Source organism: Nilaparvata lugens, chromosome 6 (assembly GCF_014356525.2).
Source record: "Nilaparvata lugens isolate BPH chromosome 6, ASM1435652v1, whole genome shotgun sequence".
In the NCBI taxonomy this organism is placed as follows: domain Eukaryota; kingdom Metazoa; phylum Arthropoda; class Insecta; order Hemiptera; family Delphacidae; genus Nilaparvata; species Nilaparvata lugens.
The window spans coordinates 13,197,315-13,218,503 of NC_052509.1; the positions used below are offsets into that span (position 1 = coordinate 13,197,315).

The 21,189-nt window shown below is 36.1% G+C and overlaps 1 protein-coding gene across 1 annotated transcript in view; it reads right to left on the reverse strand.

Annotated features, from left to right (window-relative positions):
* The window catches only part of LOC111047693, a 409,014-nt gene extending 391,275 nt beyond the window's left edge, over positions 1-17,739 (reverse strand). Inside the window, exon 1 of the mRNA XM_039430135.1 lies at positions 17,113-17,739. The gene's annotated coding sequence lies outside the window, so the exon portion shown is untranslated. The remainder of the gene's footprint in view (positions 1-17,112) is intronic.
* Between the last annotated feature and the right edge of the window lie 3,450 nt (positions 17,740-21,189).

Genomic DNA, 21,189 nt, shown 5'->3' on the forward strand with positions numbered 1-21,189 from the left:
CTCCAAATTGTTTATTTACTATTCAAAAGAGAGAGAGAAAGAGAGAGAGTGAGAGTGATGGAGATAGTTAGCGAACGATGCTCATAAATATCTGTCACTTTGACCAGGCTGATTAATTGTGCTGTTGCACGTTTGAAGATGAGGAAGAAGAAGAAGAAAGAGAAGAAGTAGAAGAAAAAGAAGGAATATTACATTAAAATGTTCACAATACAAGAATATTTTCGAAAATTCACCGCTGCCACGTCATTCTACTGTTTTTTTTAACCTATGCCAATTTATATACCTATTTCAACAATACTATTATCTTTTTAAATATTTTTCTCTTCTTGTTCATATTATTTCCACTAATTTAATTTATTCAATCCAACCTTATCCACAACTTCTTTTCTATTTTCCCCTAGTATACGTGTAAGCAAAAACCTGAGACACCAAGTCATAAATATCTGCTGTTCTGGGTTCACCTCCTCCTGACTCTGCCGTTCGGTAGTAAATCTTGTTACATGAAGGAAGAGCCTTCTCTCCCTCTTCCTTCCCCACCACCACCTCCTCATAATCCTCCTCTTCCTCCTTCTCATCCTCCTCACCACCAACTGAAGTCACGTGATCTTGGCCAACATTTATTTAACGGCTAATTGCCCTATAAATAGAAAACTGGTACATATAGAGGCTACTATAATACTAGTTGTTACTTCTGCTATAGGACTATTGGAGAACTCTAGGATTCAGTAACTGAAAAAAGAAGAAGTAGAAAGAGAAGAAAATGAAGAAGAGAGACTACTGAGGGTTAAGGGCATCCAACCGTACACCAATAGATTAAAGCAATAAACAAGTCATCACGTGAGAAAAAGCGTGAGGAGGAAGAAAAAAAGAAGAGGAGGAAGTTGAGGAGGAGGAGGAGGAGGAGGAGGAGGAGGAGGAGGAGGATGGAGAGGAAGAGTCTAGTATAATCAATAATCAACGAACCGTCTCATAGTTAGTTGAGAACACCCCATTCAGGCAGTTGATGTTTTTTATGTTGATTAACGAGCTGATTCAAGATATCATCCAGCTCATAAATTAAGGGTCTTGAAATTCGATGGTTATTTCCTGTCAATTTGTTCTTTATTAGGCCTATTTTGTATAGATGGTTTCTCACTATATACAACTGAGATCGCTTTTATATCATAGAGAAACGATAGCATGACAAGGAATCCCATGGTAAAAGAGCGTTTCAAATGTTGCAAATTTCATTGTTAACTCGAGCTGATAGTCCTAGTAGTTTTTTTTCGTGAAGCTATAAGACGCTGATAGTCTCTCATACTGTGCCGTTCTTACACTCTAACCCCAAAAAATCTGGTGTGGCGCACTCACACAGCTTTCCTTGCCGTTATGAAAATTGATCACCTGACGCTAGTGTTCCCGCGCATCTCAAGTCAACTATACAAAGATTTGAGCCAGCTGGTGACAGGGTAACAACGCTGGAGACACACGAGGTCTGCTATCTCTTCATAGTGAATCATTTAATAGAATCAACAGTTGCCAACAGTTTGCAATTGGATAATCACATTTTCTCGAATTTCGAGCTTATTTTTGATTTTAGGTGAAAATGTTAATGAACATTAATAATTTAGAGATTCTCATGTTCAATCTATTCCACTCGAAATTTTTTGTTTAAATTGTATCTGAAGCCTGATAATTGAGAATCTAAAATCAAACTTTGCATAGATGGGGCAGAGAACCTGAAATTTTCACAGATATAGGACTTATCGATGACTTTTCAAGGTGTGAATTTGATCAAAATCGTTGGTGCCGTTTTCGAGAAAATCGCAAAAACCCCTGTTTTTGACAATATTTTCGCCAATTTAGCCAATTTAGCCGTCATCTTGAATCGCATTTGATCGAAATTGTTCGTGTCGGATCCTTATATTGTAAGGACCTTACGTTCCAAATTTCAAGTCATTTTGTTAATTGGGAGATGAGATATCGTGTACACAGACGCACATACACTCATACACACACACACACAACACACACACACAACACACACACACACACACACACACACACACACACACACACCACACACACACATACATACATACAGACCAATACCCAAAAACCACTTTTTTGGACTCAGGGGACCTTGAAACGTATAGAAATTTAGAAATTGGGGTACCTTGATTTTTTCGGAAAGCAATACTTTTCTTACCTATGGTAATTGGGCAAGGAAAGTAAAAACAGTGATGATAGACAGTAATCAATTGAGTTAACAAAAAATCGGCTTTCAATCAAAATTTCAAGTTAATCAGTTGAGTAGTTGAGACGTGATGATGCGTCATTCGTGTATCTCCTATCCCGTACCATCTCATAAGCCAATTATTTCCTTTATAGATTCAAACAATTAAAGTATAAATACATCAAACACTCTATTTCTACAATTTTGAAAATCTGCTAATAGGACATGGCTTACAGAGTCTAATAGCAATATTAGAATTTGGCACATCCAAAATCGGAATGTCATTTCAATTTAATGAGTTCTCTAATTGATTGATAACATTCCCAGTAGAATAATAATGTGGAATAAATACATCTAGCATTCCACTTTTACATAATATATCTACTGATTGGAGGTAAATTTCAGAGTTTTATAGAAAACTTTTCCAATTTAAATTAATAGAAAAACATTAATTATCCGGATATTTTTGCCAACAATTTCCCCGTCTAGTTGAGGATAGATTGCGTTGAGCCCTCTGCAGGTACAGTATATTGATTCACCCTCTGCCAGGGGTTGAAGAGATAGCGACCAAAAACGAACGAAAAAAAAACAGATAGGGTTGGCGCAAATGACTGAAAAAGGTTAAACGATGAGTTAGAGTGAAGGAGGAGGAGGTGGAGGAGGTTGAGGAGGAGGAGGAGGAAGATGTTAAGTGAAGCATAGCATACAGATTGTTGAGGGGGGGTGGAATTTAGGTACCATCCAAGAGTGGATAGTAGAGTAAAAAAAAAGTTCGCTGATCAAATTGGCTTTATAATTTAGCGTCTTGGGAGATATATAATATGACATGGCGTGGCGTGTAGTTCTCTCGCTAAGGGAGGATGTACCCCTGAGAGAGTGGGTGAGTGAATGAGTTTGGGGGGGGGGTTGAATGCACGCAACTGCCTCATTTGAATCTCGGCTTTCCCCCTCTGAGGGGTCCTTTGCCCCAACCTCACCCTTTCCCATGACACAACCTTCAGGACCCCATAAATCGTAGGTCCTTGTTATCTTTTTCGTTCGTCTTCTCTCTCTTGCTTCACGTTTAATTCATTCCCTCATTTTCCTCTTTCTCCCCCACCTCCTTCTTCTTCTCCTCCTCCATCTTCTTCTCCTTCTTCTTCTTCTTTTTCTTCTTCTTCTCCTTCTCCTTCATATTCTTCTTCTGTATGTCTCATCATTCACAGATTGATTCTACTTTCCAGTGGTGTTTATTCTATTCGAATCATTCTTGAATATTACAGTATTAGTGTTGTAGTCAATACCATGGAACAGCTGCTTGCTGCTTGGTGATTTTTTATTTATTCAATTACACAACAACATCAAATTAATAGTTGAGAGAGAATCAAAAGAATAAAACAAAATTTTCTCCCTAATTTTGATAAACAAAGTCTAAATGAGAGGTTATGTTGTTGACTACTCAACTTGCCTCACGACTTGCAACTAGTTGATCACTATTATTGTAATCATACCTTGTGAAGAGTGTTGTCGTCATCTCATTTGCGTTCAATTTGCTTGAAGTCTTGCATCTTTCTGGTCTGAAGATTCAGCGCCATAAGAAGGAGGAGAAGAAGAAGAAGAAGAAGGAGGACAAGAAGCAGTGGGAGAAGGAGAAGGATTAGTAGAAGTAGAAGAACAAAGTTGTTTAAGGTTCCCTCATTCTTGTTCAACTTGCTTCACATCTTGCAACATTTCAGTACGAGTGTTATTCTTACTTTTCCTACAGTGTTCCAATTTGAATTGCTTCAAACTGATTGTTTTATCCAAATCAATTTAGTTGTTTCATAAAAACTTGTCTATAATCTTTAAATCTATGAGTAGCTACTGACTGGTTAATACGTCATCATTTCTATATTCCTCTTCACTCCACACTCATTTTAACGACACTCAAATTTTATGGAAAAAATCAATGAGTTTAACTGAAAATAAGGAACATGGAAGAGGAAGAACTCTGGAAGTTTGGAACCTATCTAGACTTTTAACAGGTGGGGAGGAACGAATTATTGTTGTGGTGAGGTGGAGAGTCAGAGAGAGAGTGAGAGAGAGTGAGAGAGAGAGAGAGAGCGAGAGAGAGGTGAAAGAGGAAGAGCGAGAGAGAGGTGAAAGAGAAAGAGAGAGAGTGAGTGTTAGAGGGAGAGAGCGAGAGAGAGAGAAAGAAAGAGAGTGAGAGAGTGTGGGAGAGTGTGAGAGAGAGTGTGATAAAGTGAGAAAGAGATTGAGAGAGAGTGAGAGAGAGGGGAAGAGAGTGAGAGAAAGAGAGAGATTGAGAGAGAGTGTGAGAGAGTGAGAGAGAGTGAGAAAGAGAGTGAGAGAAAGAGAGTGAGTGTGAGAGAAAGAGAGTGAGAGAGAAAGAGAGTGAGAGAGAGTGTGAGAGAGTGAGAAAGAGAGTGAGAGAAAGAGAGAGAGTGAGAAAGAGTGTGAGAGAGAGAAAGAGAGAGATTGAGAGAGAGTGGGAGAAAGAGAGTGAGAGAGAGAAAGAGATTGATTGATAAGAAAGAGTGTGAGAGAGAGAAAGAGAGAGATTGAGAGAGAGTGGGAGAAAGAGAGAGAGAGTGAGAGAGAGAAAAAGATTGATTGATTCTTTCTTTCTTGATTTATTTATTCGAGAGAGAGTGAGAGAAAGAGAGATTGATTGATTGATTATATGCCTTTATTAGGGCGGAATTAGGACTCCTGGTCCTCTCTGCCACACAACCCTGGAGAGAGAGAGTGAGAGAGAGAGTGTTAGAGAGATAGTGTTAGAGGGAGAGTAAGAGAGTGAGAGAAAGAGAAAGTGTGAGAAAGAGAGAGTGTGAGAGTGAGAAAGAGTGTGAGAGAGAGAAAGAGATTGAAAGAAAGAGACAGAGAGAGAGTGAGAGAGAGAAAGAGAGTGAGAGAGAGGATGAAGAAAGAGAGATATAGAGAGGAATAGAAGAATTGAGGGTGAAAGATAGAAAAGCAAAATGATAGATAGAGATGGAAAGAGATAGACTAGTCAGACTGAGAGAGGTAGAGGTGGTGATAGTGAGAGAGACAGTGGTGGAAAGAGACAGATTCAGAGTCAGATTCCTTTATTCATGTGTTTGACAATACAAAATTCAACAACTTAAGTTCTAGCATTAAAAATAATAACCAGTAGCAGTAAAATAACATGGTCAATCATATTAAACTAAAGAGGTCTACAAAAATATTGAGCTGGAAGAATGATGAAATATGCGAAAGTTAAGTTAAATATATGTTAGATAAATATGCGAAAGTTGCTGTAATGTTTTCACATGAAACGGTGAAGTTTGGACCTTAAGAAGTTCATTCTCAGAGAGGATATCGAGGATACCCTCCCCTTCAGTACTTAACCATGGATAAAGAAAGTTGAAAATTCAAACGAAAAATTATCTTTAAGCGTAATAAATTAAGACCAAAAATATTTGTTCTGGTTGGATTATAGATAATCCAAAAGTGGACTGTATAAATTTTAAGGGGTTTAGAAATAATCAAATGGAATCAAGTTTGCTGATACATAAGAATATATTAACAAAAGAAAGGACTTACCATGTTTTCGCCAGTAGTCTACCTATAATATCGTATGTTTATTTGCGTATTGGGGATGTAGGAATAATGGAAAGAATAGTTATTAGAGAAATGGGAATTAAAGGATGGTTCAATACATACTAATTGATGAAAATTCCATTATATAAAGCGAGCAATTTCTGTATTTATATATCTGGTTATTTTTATATCTGGTTATTTCTATATCTAGCTATTTTTATATCTGGTTATTTATGTTTAACGGATCTCGAAAACGGCTCCAACGATTTTCACAAACTTTGGAACATAGTAGGTTCATGATATTAAGATTCGATTTCACTAGGTCTCATCCTTGAGAAAACTCGCTGATCGACATTAAAAGGATAGTTCATCCTTGGCTGAAACAGCTGTGGATAGTAAAAAAGTGAGTATGTGAAAAATCAAAATATCGCATCCCCGAAATTCATAAGATGAAGTACATCCAGCTGTGAAATAACCGTACGTTAGCCTAGTCAACGAAGTGTTATAAAGGGAAAAGTTTGGAATATGATATGTTTACCTCCTCACTACCCTAAACAGAGCTGCGGGGTCAAAAATTGTCTTCCAAACTTTTCCATCTATACCCTTTTTTGAGCATTCATTGCCTGGACTAACAATCATTTTAGAGAATTGTGTTCTGTTTATAAATAAATAAAAATAACGAGCGAAGCTCGGTGCCCCGATATTGATTGGTTATAAGCACAACCATTGAACAAGATTCCTGACTTAATTACGGTATAACTTTGAAAGAGGATTATAAACTTCTAACAAATAACAAATAATAAGGTTAATGTGAGCTTCAACAATCTGCTCCAAAATTGTGTGAATCAAGAAAATTAAAAGGAATACACAACGATTTTTCCTCAATATTCGAATTCATCACTACAACGACAAGGAAACAAGCAACAACTTTCAAACACTGTTGATGTCCAACTGCGCAGACTGTTTTTAGCTTACACTATAATTAGACAGAGGCGTTAGTATCGCTTTTGCCGCGAACTGAGCGACATTCAAAAATTATGACAATCCAATATTAATAATTAGAAAACCTAATCATAGATACGATAAATCATGCAGAGAGAGAGAAAGAGAGTAAGAGAGAGAGAGAGACAGTGAGATTTATAGATTAGATTTCTTTATCCATGTATGTTACAATATTTATTGGCTTATACACTAATTTACATTAACTGACGATAATGCTAGTTATTCAACGAATTTCACAGAGTATAAATAATTGATAAATAAGAATAAATATTGAATGCAATTAGAATAACGATAGTATAATAATGTGATGTAACTTCATGAATCGGCGGTGTTTCAATAAATAATTGTCGATTCTTTTAGAAGGATATAAAATATCCTTCTCATTAACACACGACCGGGTTGTGATGAATTAGAGCTGTTGGGAATAATTATAACTCGAAGTAATGTTCAAATAAGAAACTCTACTTAATAAGCTAAAAACTAGTTGATTTGAATCTTAGAATTATGGAATGAATGGATGAATGAAATTAGAATAATAGTGAATACAATATTGCATTAATAATTAAAATTAGATAAATGGAACAAACTTAACGTTATACGGTAGGATTTGAATTTAAATTTTAGAAATTGATTGAGTAATACAGATGGAATTAAATAGAGAATGCATTTATTCACATGCTAATTAATATATAATTATTATTCAACGAAAATCCTAAATAAATGCTGCAAATCACCCAGAAGACTTCTGCTACTGCAGACATTGACAACAGGGTTAACAGCTGGATGGAAATTCGATGAGAACTTATATCCAAAAATTAGTTGCCAGCCCGGAAATCCTGAGATTCAGCCCGGGAATCCCGGGCTGGCAACTAATTTTTGGATAGTAGTTCTCATCGAATTTCCATCCAGCTGTTAACCCTGTTGTCAATGTCTGCAGTAGCAGAAGTCTTCGGGGTGATTTGCAGCATTTATTTAGGATTTTCGTTAAATAATAATTATGATCGAGTAATATTTTTATTTTATTTTATTTATTTATTTATTTACAATGCAAATGACACTAATGTAATAACATTGAAAGATAAAATAATAAGATTAGTCCTTGTGCTATTTTTCTTCCAATTTATAGGTGAAAAGTCCGAAATAAGGTTAGAATTTCACGTGTACAATTTTGATAAAATTTCAGTCCAAAAAAAATGAAAACTATAAATTTTGAATTTAGATGGCTTGAATTAATAAATTAATTAGAAATATTACACTCAATTACCACTTGTAACGAATAATATTGAGTTATTTAAGAAAATTTGGAACCATTCAAGCAACACAAACTCGTAAACACTAAAGCTCAGCTGTCTATGAATGTCTATGTATATTGACAATATACAATACTAAAGAACAGAAAATCTTGAGATGGGAAGAAGAATAATTATGTATTGTGTAGAATGGAGATGGGATGTGGAAAATGGATGAATGAATGGAATGAAGAATGGAAAGGAAGGGAGATTAGAATATTTGTCATTCAGTGCTCTAGGGTTGAACAGACCTAGTCATTTTCCCTATAAGATACTTTTTCAAAGGCAGGATGAAGCCCGCTCGGCTCTCGATGCATCTAATAGAGTTGGGAAGTTTATTCCATTCTCGACAAGCACTGACAAGGAACGATTTGGAATAGATAGTGGTTCTATGATTAGGTATCCTGAGAGTATTTGCACCATTTCTAGTATGGAAAGCGTCTATCCTCCTACCATCGGAAACAAATTTGAAATCATTTTTGAAATAGTTAGAATTGCCATATTTCAAAGTATCTCTAACAAGTTTGATTATTCTGAAACGTCTCTGATTGGGAAGCTTCAGGGTAGAACTAGCAGAGAGAGAGAGAGAGTAAGAGAGAGAGAGAGAGAGAGAGAGCGACAGTGAGATATAGAGAGAGAGTCACAATGAGGCAGTGGTAGAGATAGAAACATGGACAGTGGTGGTGAGAGGGAGTGAGAGAGAGTGAATGACAAAGAGAAAGAGTGAGAGAGAGCGATGGCTGAAGAGAGAAAGAGTGAGAGAATAGGTGAGTAAGGGAGGGGATATTGCAGTTGTTATTCCGATTGCTGTATGATCTGCATGCAAGCAGTATACAAGGGTTCTCCTCCACCTCACCTGGTTTATAATATTTGCAATTCATATTTGGTATGTAAATTTTTAGCAGCAATACATTTGTGAGGGGACCTCGCATCGGAAACGCCACAGTGTCACGTTTTTATTAATCACATGTTTCGGCCCCACCGGGAATTATGCAACCATATCGACTGTTTTCAAACACACACCGGTATATGGGGCATTTCACACACAGACCCATTTTAGAAACTCACACCACTATACGAGATTGTTCATACTAACCTGCAGTTTGAAAAACATACTAGCAAGGGGAACACTTCACACACACAGCCGTGAACATTCACAGTTTCTAACACACACTATAGTGAGGTCCTCGTTATAATGGCAGTGAGGGAAGATAGGAGAGCAGGGTTGCCGATTCTCCATTTTTGACTTCATTTTGTACACAGAGTGTAACTCAAATCATCTAATTACATTTGATCTGATATTAGTTTCAATCTTATTAATTCGATGAAATAATCAATTTCATGTAAAATAAATTACATTCATCAAAAAATATCTCTTTTCATAACTTGGTTTAAAACTTTCATAACTGAGACCAGATTTTTGGGAAATTAAGTTAATTGGTAGATACTCTCTCTATTTCAATTCCTCTCAAAAGACTAATATCAAAATATAATCCTATCTATAATAAAACTAGCCAGCAGGCTCGCTTCTCCCGCCTTATCTGTCTGGATCCCCGGCTGGATCATCCAAAAAAAGGATCAAAACCTCTGTACCAAATTTAAACTTTTCTCTCAATCTGTTATTGGAAAAGCAAGGAAATGCAGATGTTGGGTATATCTGCTTTAACGAATGAAAGCAACACCGATGTTTATCGAATAGGTACTGCCACTATAACCTGAACTCTACTATAGCTTACGGGACCCTTCACACACACATGCACAGCCATTGAGCGTAATAATTCAAGACAGGTGACGGCTTCCCTCTCTATCACACACTCTCTCTCCCTCACTCACCATTCAGCTCTCATAAATAATAGAAACAGAAAACGATTTGTGTGATGACGGGTTCTGTTTGTTTTATTATTTTTGACTTTTGTTCTCTGCAACAGTTGTGACAAAATATGTATTTATTCATTGACTTGGCATAAATCGTTGATATCTTTATTCTCTCAACTTCATCTAAAGAGTATTCATTTTAACTGCACAATAGAGTTTCTACAATAAGACCAGATGATTTTTGCCGATGATAAATTAGCGTTACAAACAGTACGAAGTTAAAACTTATTGTTTCTTCTGGCTAATCAAACACTAAAGGATCTTGAAAAAAATGGGAAGATATGAAGCTGAATACTTTAGTAAAAGTCTTGCATAATATTTTAGACTTTTTGGTAAAATCATCACTCTCTTCATTGAAAAATAAGGTTCAAACTAAATTAATCTAGCTTGAAGCTTGTTGTTGTTTTCCTTGAAACACAAACATTTGAAGAAGAAATTAATGGTAAAACAAATGAGCTAAGAATAAGAGAAGGGAAATAGTCAAGCTTGAATAAGGGGAAAAAACAAAAAAGTGACAGAGGATTGGGGCTCGAACCCAATAACCGTCCATCAGTCCCTAAAACAGCTTTCGCCATTCAAATTTGCAACTGCGAAATTACATCTAATAGCTGACAATAAAATAACGCCGCCCCAAACGAGTTAAGCGACGTCAACTGTTATCGAATTATGGAATGGTGACCGTGCTGCATTTAATAATAATAGTCCCCATTAGAGAGAGGCCTCTCGGCCTATTTACATTTTTATCGCGTGAATTTCTCGCCTAAAACGAATTTGAATCTGAATTCCACGTTCAAAAACGTATCCGAATCTGAATTTTACGCCGGAAAACATGTTTTAGTTGGGATTTTACGTTTGAGAACATGTTTACAGGCGGAAAACGGGACTTTTGGGGTGAAATGGGTCTTTGAATCACTTCTGGCAAGATGTAGACAATGGATTTCGTACAAAACAATGACTCTATACTGTTGGAAAGAGTGGGTATACTTTGTTGAATTTTAATTGTTCGGGAAAGTTCTCAAGTCCCCGGAAATGAAGTGTTTATGCAGTTTTCAATGAGGATTCTCAAAGTCTGAGGGCTTTTCTTATAATAGAATGTTAATTGGTCTAAATAATTCTATTTTTGAAAATTTAATCAGTAATGACGAGTGATTACTTTATTGATGATGGATTGATTACCAAGAGCTAGATCAATCTTAATCCATGGTTCAGAAAGCAAGTCCATTTTCTAACAGCAGAAATTGAGAAGTAATATTGTAATTTTTTCAGAAAATCATTCACATTGTAGTTGATATTATAAAGAGAGAAGAATCTAGAAAGTACGCTACCTAGGAAGTGGACATTTTTGGATTTAGCTTCCAATATCATGAGTCTAGACACCAACCACAGTCATAGTATCATTTCAAAATTGAGAACCATCCATAGATGGAAATAAATTGGAGACTGCATTTGTTATCATTCATTTGTTTTGAATTTTTGTTGGATAATTATTATTAAGCTTATTTTGTAACCATTTCATATTGTGAATTTCAATGTCAATTTTACTTTCTGTGTAGTTGAGAAGTTGATATTGTGGTAATTATTTATATTAAATAGAAGGAGTCTATTTCAAAAGTTTGGATTAAACAGTTTTTAATTATTGTTAAACGAAAATCCAAATCCGAAGACTGCTGCTACTGCAAATATTGACAACAGGGTAAACAGCTGGATGGAAATTCGATGAGCGCTACTTTACAAAAATTATTTGTCAGCCCAGGATCTTATTTGTCAAACAGTTTTTGACAATTTCTTAGTCTCTCTATTTAATATTCCAATTTTGCTTTCCTTGCCTTACCCACAACCATTGGTAACGAAAGCATTCACATATTGCTTTCAAAAAAATTGAATGTACCCCAATTTAAGTTTACTACACGCTTCGAGGTCCCAAGAGTCCGAAAAATACAGTATTATGTTGTATGTGTGTTACGAGACAGTGCTCGGTTTTAGCATTTAATGGAGGAATATTAACGTCGTTTAGAGATAAGAGCTATTGGAAGACTGATTCACATATGCGATTTGGAACACAATACGAGACAAGTGTCTGTGGTATAGCACTTGTAAGTGCGTTAATACGGCCTCCCCAACTTTAGCTTGAAAGGATTCTCCTGTCTTCACCGATCTTCATTCTTCTTTTATTCTTTTATTGATCTCAGAAGGTTATCGAAGCCAATCGTGGTCAGGACATTTCAAATCCTTGTTTGTCCTTTGGTGATCCTTCCAAATCTCCGAGGATTTTCAGGATGCATTCTAGAATCCCCATTCTTACTTACGTAGACTTGGTTGTCATTTAAGGATCGTTTAGGGTACAATCTCAAGGATATCAAACTTGATAACTCACTCAAATTGATATTCTTAGATATTTACACTTGGCTATCATTCGAGAATCGGTTGGACTATAATCTCAAGAGTGTGTTTTTGAGAATATTATAACATATCCATCCTTTTTTGTTCTGTAAGTATCGTATCTCCATTTGAACGAAAACAAAACAGAAGGATTCCAGAAATAATCTATACCCGTATATTGGAAGAATGTGCCTGTATCCATTATTATTAATAGAACTGTATATAGTGAGATCTTCTTCTTCTTCTTCTTCTTCTTCTTCTTCTTCTTCTTCTTCTTCTTCTTTTCTTCTTCTTCTTCTTCTTCTCTTCTTCTTCTTCTTCTTCTTCTTTTCTTCTTCTTCTTCTTCTTCTTCTTCTTTTCTTCTTCTTCTTCTTCTTCTTCTTCTTCTTCTTCTTCTTCTTCTTCTTCTTTTCTTCTTCTTCTTCTTCTTCTTCTTCTTTCTTCTTCTTCTTGTGTATGAGTGTATGTGCGTCTGTGTACACGATATCTCATCTCCCAATTAACGGAATGACTTGAAATTTGGAACTTAAGGTCCTTCCACTATAAGGATCCGACACGAACAATTTCGATCTGATGCAATTCAAAATGTCGGCCAAAACGGCGAAAAATGTTGTCAAAAACCGAGTTTTTCGTGATTTTCTCGGAAACGGCTCCAACGATTTTGATCAAATTCATACCTAAAATAGTCATCGATAAGCTCTATCAACTGCCACAAGTCCCATATCTGTAAAAATTTCAGGAGCTCCGCCCCATCAATGCAGATAGATTCCCAATTATCAGGCTTCAGATACAATTGAAACGAAAAAAATCAAGTGGAGTAGATTGAGCATGAAAATCTCTACAATTAATGCACAATAACATTTTCACTTAAAATTGAAAATAAGCTTTAAATTCGAGAAAATGTTATTACTCAATTGCAAATTATTGTTGATTCTATTAAATCATTCACTATGAAGAGATAGCAGACCTCATGTGTGTCTCCAGCGTTATTGCCCTGTCACCAGCTGGCTCAAATCTTTGAATAGTAGACTTGAGATGCGCGGGAACACTAGCGTCAGGTGATCAATTTTCATAACGGCAAGGAAAGTTGTGTGAGTGCGCCACACCAGATTTTTAATTATTGTTAAACGAAAATCCAAATTTGAGGACTGCTGCTACTGCAAATATTGACAACAGGGTAAACAGCTGGATGGAAATTCGATGAGCGCTACTATACAAATATTATTTGTCAGCCCAGGATCTTATTTGTCAAACAGTTTTTGACAATTTCTTAGTCTTTCTATTTAATATTTCAATTTTGCTTTCCTTGCCTTACCTACAACCATTGGTAACGAAAGTATTCACATATTGCTTTCAAAAAAATTGAATGTACCCCAATTTAAGTTTACTACACGCTTCGAGGTCCCAAGAGTCCGAAAAATACAGTATTATGTTGTATGTGTGTTACGAGACAGTGCTCGGTTTTAGCATTTAATGGAGGAATATTAACGTCGTTTAGAGATAAGAGCTATTGGAAGACTGATTCACATATGCGATTTGGAACACAATACGAGACAAGTGTCTGTGGTTATAGCACTTGTAAGTGCGTTAATACGGCCTCCCCAACTTTAGCTTGAAAGGATTCTCCTGTCTTCACCGATCTTCATTCTTCTTTTATTCTTTTATTGATCTCAGAAGGTTATCGAAGCCAATCGTGGTCAGGACATTTCAAATCCTTGTTTGTCCTTTGGTGATCCTTCCAAATCTCCGAGGATTTTCAGGATGCATTCTAGAATCCCCATTCTTACTTACGTAGACTTGGTTGTCATTTAAGGATCGTTTAGGGTACAATCTCAAGGATATCCAACTTGATAACTCACTCAAATTGATATTCTTATATATTTACACTTGGTTATCATTCGAGAATCGGTTGGACTATAATCTCAAGAGTGTGCTTTTGAGAATATTATAACATATCCATCCTTTTTTGTTCTGTAAGTATCGTATCTCCATTTGAACGAAAACAAAACAGAAGGATTCCAGAAATAATCTATACCCGTATATTGGAAGAATGTGCCTGTATCCATTATTAATAGAACTGTATATAGTGAGATCTTCTTCTTCTTCTTCTTCTTCTTCTTCTTCTTCTTCTTCTTCTTCTTCTTTTTCCTCTTCTTCTTTTTCTTCTTCTTCTTCTTTTACATGTGTTTCTCACCCTCTTCTTTATAAAAGTCAGTATCACTTGGAACATTCTCTCCCTACTTTTGCTTTCCCCATTATACTTCTCCCTGTTTCTTCTTCTTCTTCTACTTTTTCTTCTCCCCCTTCTTCCTGTATGATATAGAAGCCGCTTATACTGAGTCCCAGACCTTTGAAAGGCTTCACCCTGGCTATAGGCCTATACTGATATGCATCAATAGCCTAAATATATAAGGGAGCCTCCAATTCGTAAAGTGTTCTTTACAGTTTGGCCTTTTCCAACCTGAACTTTGCCTTAGCATTTATTTGCTTTCAGCTGTAACTAATCTATATGTCACCCTTATGCGATTCTTCTTTATTTTTACCCTTTTCTGTCTTTGATTACAGCTGATGACTCACGTTTCAATGGAGATCGATTGCTTAATATTCTTTAGTATATTGTTACTTTCCTTGCCCCTATTACCATAGGTAAGGAAAGTATTGCTTTCCGAAAAAAATTAAGGTACCCCAATTTCTAAATTTCTATACGTTTCAAGGTCCCCTGAGTCCAAAAAAGTGGTTTTTGGGTATTGGTCTGTATGTGTGTGTATATGAGTGTATGTGCGTCTGTGTACACGATATCTCGTCTCCCAATCAACGGAATGACTTGAAATTTGGAACTTGAGGTCCTCTCCCTTTAAGGATCCGACACGAACAATTTCGACCAAATGCAATTCAAGATGGCGGCTAAACTGGCGAAAATGGTATCAAAAACAGGGTTTTTCGCAATTTTCTCGAAAACGGCTCCAACGATTCTGATCAAATTGATCAAAGCTCTATCAACCGCCACTAGTCCCATATCTGTAAAAAAACCAGGAGCTCCGCCTCATCTATGCAAAGTTTGATTTTAGATTCCCAATTATCAGGCTTCAGATACAATTTAAACAAAAAATCCAATTGGAGAATTTTAAGCATGAAAATCTCTACAATCAATGTTCAGTAACATTTTCACCTTAAATTAAAAATAAGCTCGAAATTCGAGAAAATGTCATTATTTTAATTGCAAACTGTTGGCAACTGTTGATTCTATTGAATCATTATTCACTATGCAGAGATAGCAGACTTCATGTGTCACCAGCGTTATTGTACTGTCACCAGCTGGGTTAGATATTAGAATAGTAGACTTGAGATGCGCGTTAACACCAGCGTCAGGTGATATTTTCATAACGGCAAGGAAAGTTGTGTGAGTGCGCCACACCAGATTTTTAGATTATGTAATTCTAAGAAATGAGAGCGTAGTTGGAATTATGGATCAGTAGGGTTTGAAAATGGAAAATGTATATCATATTTGAATGAAATACATATCTATATTGAGGTCCACGTTATAATGGCAGTGAAGACCGATAGGAGAGCAACGTTGCCGATCCTCTGTCTTGTCAATGTCTTCTATAGACGGTAGCTGATACAGGTTTATTGATGTAATGTTAACTGTTCATTCTCATTTTAAATAATCAATTATATATAATCAAGGAAGAAATTACATTTCGCAATAATTCCATAATGAGTTTTTATAATCAAGATGAAATATTTTGTCAATTGATTACTCATTCTTCATTGTTAAAAGACGATCTGGCAACGGAGCAAAGCGAGAATGAGATAGCGTTATCCGCTTTGTTGAATGATAGACAAGGATAGCAATACCATTGCTAAACAAACACTGCCATTATAACTATAGAGGAGATATCTCATGGTATAGGGTGTTTATGTTGCAATTTTCACTGTTAACTCAAGCCGATAGTCCTAGTAGTTGTTTTTGGTCAAGCTATGTGACGCTGGTAGTTTCTTACTGTGCCGTTCTTACACCCCAACAACACAGTAATAATAGACAGTAGTCGACAGTAATCGGTTGAGTTGACAAAAAATCGGCTTGAAATTTGTAATAAATGATCTTCTTCTGTCTTTCTCCTGTCTTTCTCCGACCGCTCGGTGAGTGGTACCATAGATAAAAGATAGCATAAGTAGATATGCAATAGGAAAGGATGTTTATGTTGCAAATTTCAATGTTAACACATCAAGCTGATAGTCTTTGTAAATTCCTACTCGTGAAGCTATGTGACGCTGGTAGTCTCTCATACTGTTCCGGTCTTACACTGTCACCCGGCCGAAACAGTAATAATAGACAGTAGTCGACAAAAACGGCTTGAGTTAACAAGAAATCGGCTAGAAACTTGGAGCATAAACTACCTATACCATGGGATTTCTTGTTATGCTATCTTTTCTCTATGGTATACTGAAGTAGAGAGTAGAGTGGGAGAATAGAGCAGGATGGTAAATAATATTGCAAGATGGTTGGATGGAAGGCATTGGCCTTATTTATAAGGAAGCTTATAGTTCAGATACTGATTGAATACAACATCTAAGAAGGCTGACGATGGGACCCAAAACCTCGAAACGCGTCTCTATAATAGTTGACAAAACTTATGTGAATCATAATATACATCTTCAGATTCTTATGTTATATTATCTTGAATACGTTTCTATACAGTATATACAGTTTCCACGTCTTACATCAAACTACCAAATTTCAACTCTACATAAAACAAGATTTAAACTCCACTTAGAACAAAAGATTATCTAATGGAAAAACTCACCTGATAAGATTGCTCCGTGAAGATTGTACTGCAGGTTTATAATGAGAGACGGTCTGAAGATTTACAATATTTTTTATTTCTAGATTTCTTCAAATTTCTTCTTGAAATCTGGATTTCTTTCAATCTTTCAAAGACTACGATCTGTAAATTGTTTCAATAAATTTTAGCAATTTTTCAGCAAAATTATTTGATGGTTTTTGTATCCTCTCAAATCTATTCAAGAAACACTTTGTTTAACCTCTTACAAGATAGTCTTATCTAGTATGTTCAAAACTCTAGTGGAAAGATCTTAGGGTTTTATCTAAAATGTTCCCAATAACTTTTAATCTGTAGTAAGATGTAAGTTTGGAGATTGGACTGTTAGTTTAGACTGTTTTCAATCTCTAGTGACAAGTTCACCAAATTTTTGCGCTCTTTCCAAAACTGCGTTAAGGTTAACCACTTATTGTCTCTTTTTATCAAATTATTTATGTTGAGAAAAACCTTTTCCGATAGCTTCTCATTGTCTCATTGGGAGGAGAAAAATTTTTCCAAAAGTTTCGAAAAAAATTGAATCACACGCACGACACGTATCCGTTCGCGACGTGATCGCAACGCAACTGGCGTTGTATGTGTCTCGAGCCGAGCGTCGACTGCTACTGAAGTGATGTTGGGAGGCGTCGCGACGCTAAATTTCCGACGCCTGCTCAGTTGCGTCGCTAGGGCGGGGCTTAGATAGGAGCGAATCAGAGCTGGGCCCCTGAACTGATTGACATATCTGTCTTATCAAATTTTGGAAATTCGTGAATTTATTCGAGTTTTCATCAGGAGAATTCAAATGAAATAATGATCGGTATTTGAAAATATTTACATTTTTACATTACATACCACAATTACAATATCAAATTGATGATTGAGAGAGAATCAACAGGATAAACCCAAAACTGTTTTTCTCCCTAATTTTATAAAAAAAAATTGAACAAACAAATAATTCTGGACTGTGTGCTGTTTAAATTCGAATAGGAACAGTCTTTGCTCGAGTTTGTTGGTCCTTTCCCCAAGCGATTTCACTCACTATAATGAATAAATAAATTGATAAACTCCCATCAGATAGATTGATGAGATACACAGATAATTACCACTTAAACAGGCGATTGCTTCAAATTTGTAAATTTAGTCGTTTTTTGACTGGCAGTGACTTTTTGTGAAGCTGGTAGTCTCTCATATTGTGCCGTTCTTACACTCTCACCCGGCTAAAACAGTAATAAAAGACAGTAGTCGACAGTAATCAGCTTGAAATTTGGAACATGAACAATCTAAACCAAGAATAAACGAAACGCAACAACTATAAACAACCATGCATCTTCTTATGCTATCTTTCCTCTATGGTGCAATGCAATAGCATCAGATCATTGACAACAGAATTTTTACAGTCAAACATGAAGAATTCAACAGCATTGCCGTTTCTTTGCCATGCCACTGCCTGTTATGGAGGATAGCTGATACAGAAGTATCAGCAACTGTCCATTCTTGCTTAGAATAATGTTATTTGCTCAAATTATATTCGTCAGACAAGTATAGTTTTCAATGATTGAATAATGAATTCCCATAATTTAGATTAAATATTTTGTCAAATAATTATATTTCTACGTTGTTGAAAAACGATCTGGCAACGTTGGGAGCTGAAAAAGAATTGCGCTATCTGCTTTGTCAAATGATAGACAAGGACAGCAACACCAATTTTAATCAAATACTGCCATTATAAACTACCTATCTTCCAACCATTCACGGTATTATTTAACTATACGTCCATACATATTTATGAGTAGTAAAATAAATTGGTTGCTTCACTATCCGCTAGGGTGCAGCTCTTGTGACGTCATCAATATTATAGAGAGGCCGACGTTAAAATGGCAGTGGAGAAAGATAGAAGAAATTGTTGCCGAAAAACATAGTCTAGTCAATGCCTTCTGTAGACAACAGCTGATACAGGTTTATTGATGTAATATTAACTGTTCATTCTCGTTTAAATAGTCAATTATATTTTTCAATAGTGTCATGATGAATTTTCATAATAAGGATGGAATATTTTGTTTATTAATTCTACATTGTTAAAAGACGATCTGGCAACAGAGCGACACATGATTTAATAATGAATTTTCACAATTAAGATGAAATATTTTTTCAATTAATTATTATCAATTCTACATTGTTAAAAGAAGATCTGGCAACAGAACAAAGAGAGAAAGAGATAGCGCTATCCGTTTTGTCGAATGATAGACAAGGATAGCAACATCATTGCTAATCAAACACCGCCATTATAACGTGTACCTCACTATAGGGTGCAGCTCTAGTGACGTCATCAATTTTCTTGCTTTGTTATCAATGTTAATTGACAGTTTGAACAAGATTGAAATCTTCAAAGAGAAAATTCAGGACTGAATTCAATACAAGTCTTATCTGCTAACCAATGGGCTACACATATGTACAGTGAGATCCACGTTATAATAGCAGTATTTGATCGAGATTGGTGTTGCTATCATTGTCTATCGCTATCCTTTTCTAGCTCCGCATCGTTTTCAACAATCTATAATCACAGAGGAAAGAAGCACTACTGTATGCTTATTCCGTGGTATAATTCAACAAAATATTCTATCTTTATCATTCCATCGTTGAAAGATGTATTTTGTCGACGAATAAAATGTAATTCATTAATTGAAACAAGTGAATGTCACATGAGATATATTGGTATCAGCTATCCTCTATAGAAGGCAGTGACAAGGCCGATAATCGGCAACGCTGTTTTCCACTGCCATTATAACGTGGACCCCACTATCAATGTGTGTTATCTTCAAAGCGAAAATTTTGAACTGAATGCAAGTGTTATCAGCTAACCAGCAGCCAGCTTTAGTGACAATTTCACTCCAGCATCAGTTAAATGAGAAGTATTCATGGTATTTAGAAGGAATGCTGACCGTTTAGAGTGAATCTCATTCAACTGATAAGACTGTGTGTTTTGTTTGAATTGTACAAATAATTTCCCCGTATCAATAGAGTATTTTCCCAATCAACTGCAGAGATGTTGGCTTGACGTACCTATTCTGGGGCACTTCAAAGAGATTTCTGAATATTTTTTCCCAATGAATTCGTGGAAATTTTGTGTTAGGGCCAGACCATATAAAGCGTTTTTCTGGAGGTTTCAGGTGGCGTTGTTTGAGTCGGCAGGGCAGGAAGCTCTTCGATTGGCTGATTGGGTTGTCGCCTGAAAAAACGCCTTATATGGTATGATTCTTGGAGTGATTTTTTATCCATAAAATAGATTAGATAGTAATTAATTTGGTATTCTACAGATGGAAATTGATGAATGGAGATTACTGAAAATTTTGTGAAGTGAACAACTACAAGACTTAATCTATTTCAGACTATGTGTAACCTTATCTAAATTTGGGAGAGGAACGGTTACCTTATTTTTATCCTCCCTATCATTTTTGATGATGTACTATGAATCAATAAAGAATTAGACTGGGCGCACACCGATTGGTCAAGACAAGACTAGTCACATATAGTCACAATACTTCACATTGCTGCTTATAACGCGGCACACACTGATTAGTCATTGCAATAAATTAGACATGACTCCATAAGCAACTGTGTGGAGTATTGTGACTAGTCTTGTCTTGTCTAATCGGTGTGTAGCCAGCCTAAGGCAGGGCGCACAGCAGTTAGTCAAGACAAGACAAGACATGACCAGACACGTTTAGTCACAATATTTCACACAGTTGCTTATGAAGACCATGACTAATTGCAAAGACTGATCAGTGTGAGTTGCGTCATAAACAACATTGTGAAGTATTGTGACTGAACGTGTCTAATCATGCTTTGTCTTGTCTTGACTAACTGCCGTGCGTCCAACCCAAATACATTTTAAATGAGAAATTTATAATTAATTTCCATCTGTAGACTGGTAGACTGTCAACTGGTTGGCAGCTTCGTATAAAATGGGCGCTATTATATCAAGAGATCGTCAGTGTGGTGTACGGGTAAGCACTCCTGACTGGCAATTAGGAGGTACTGGGTTCGATTCCCGGACTGGCAAAT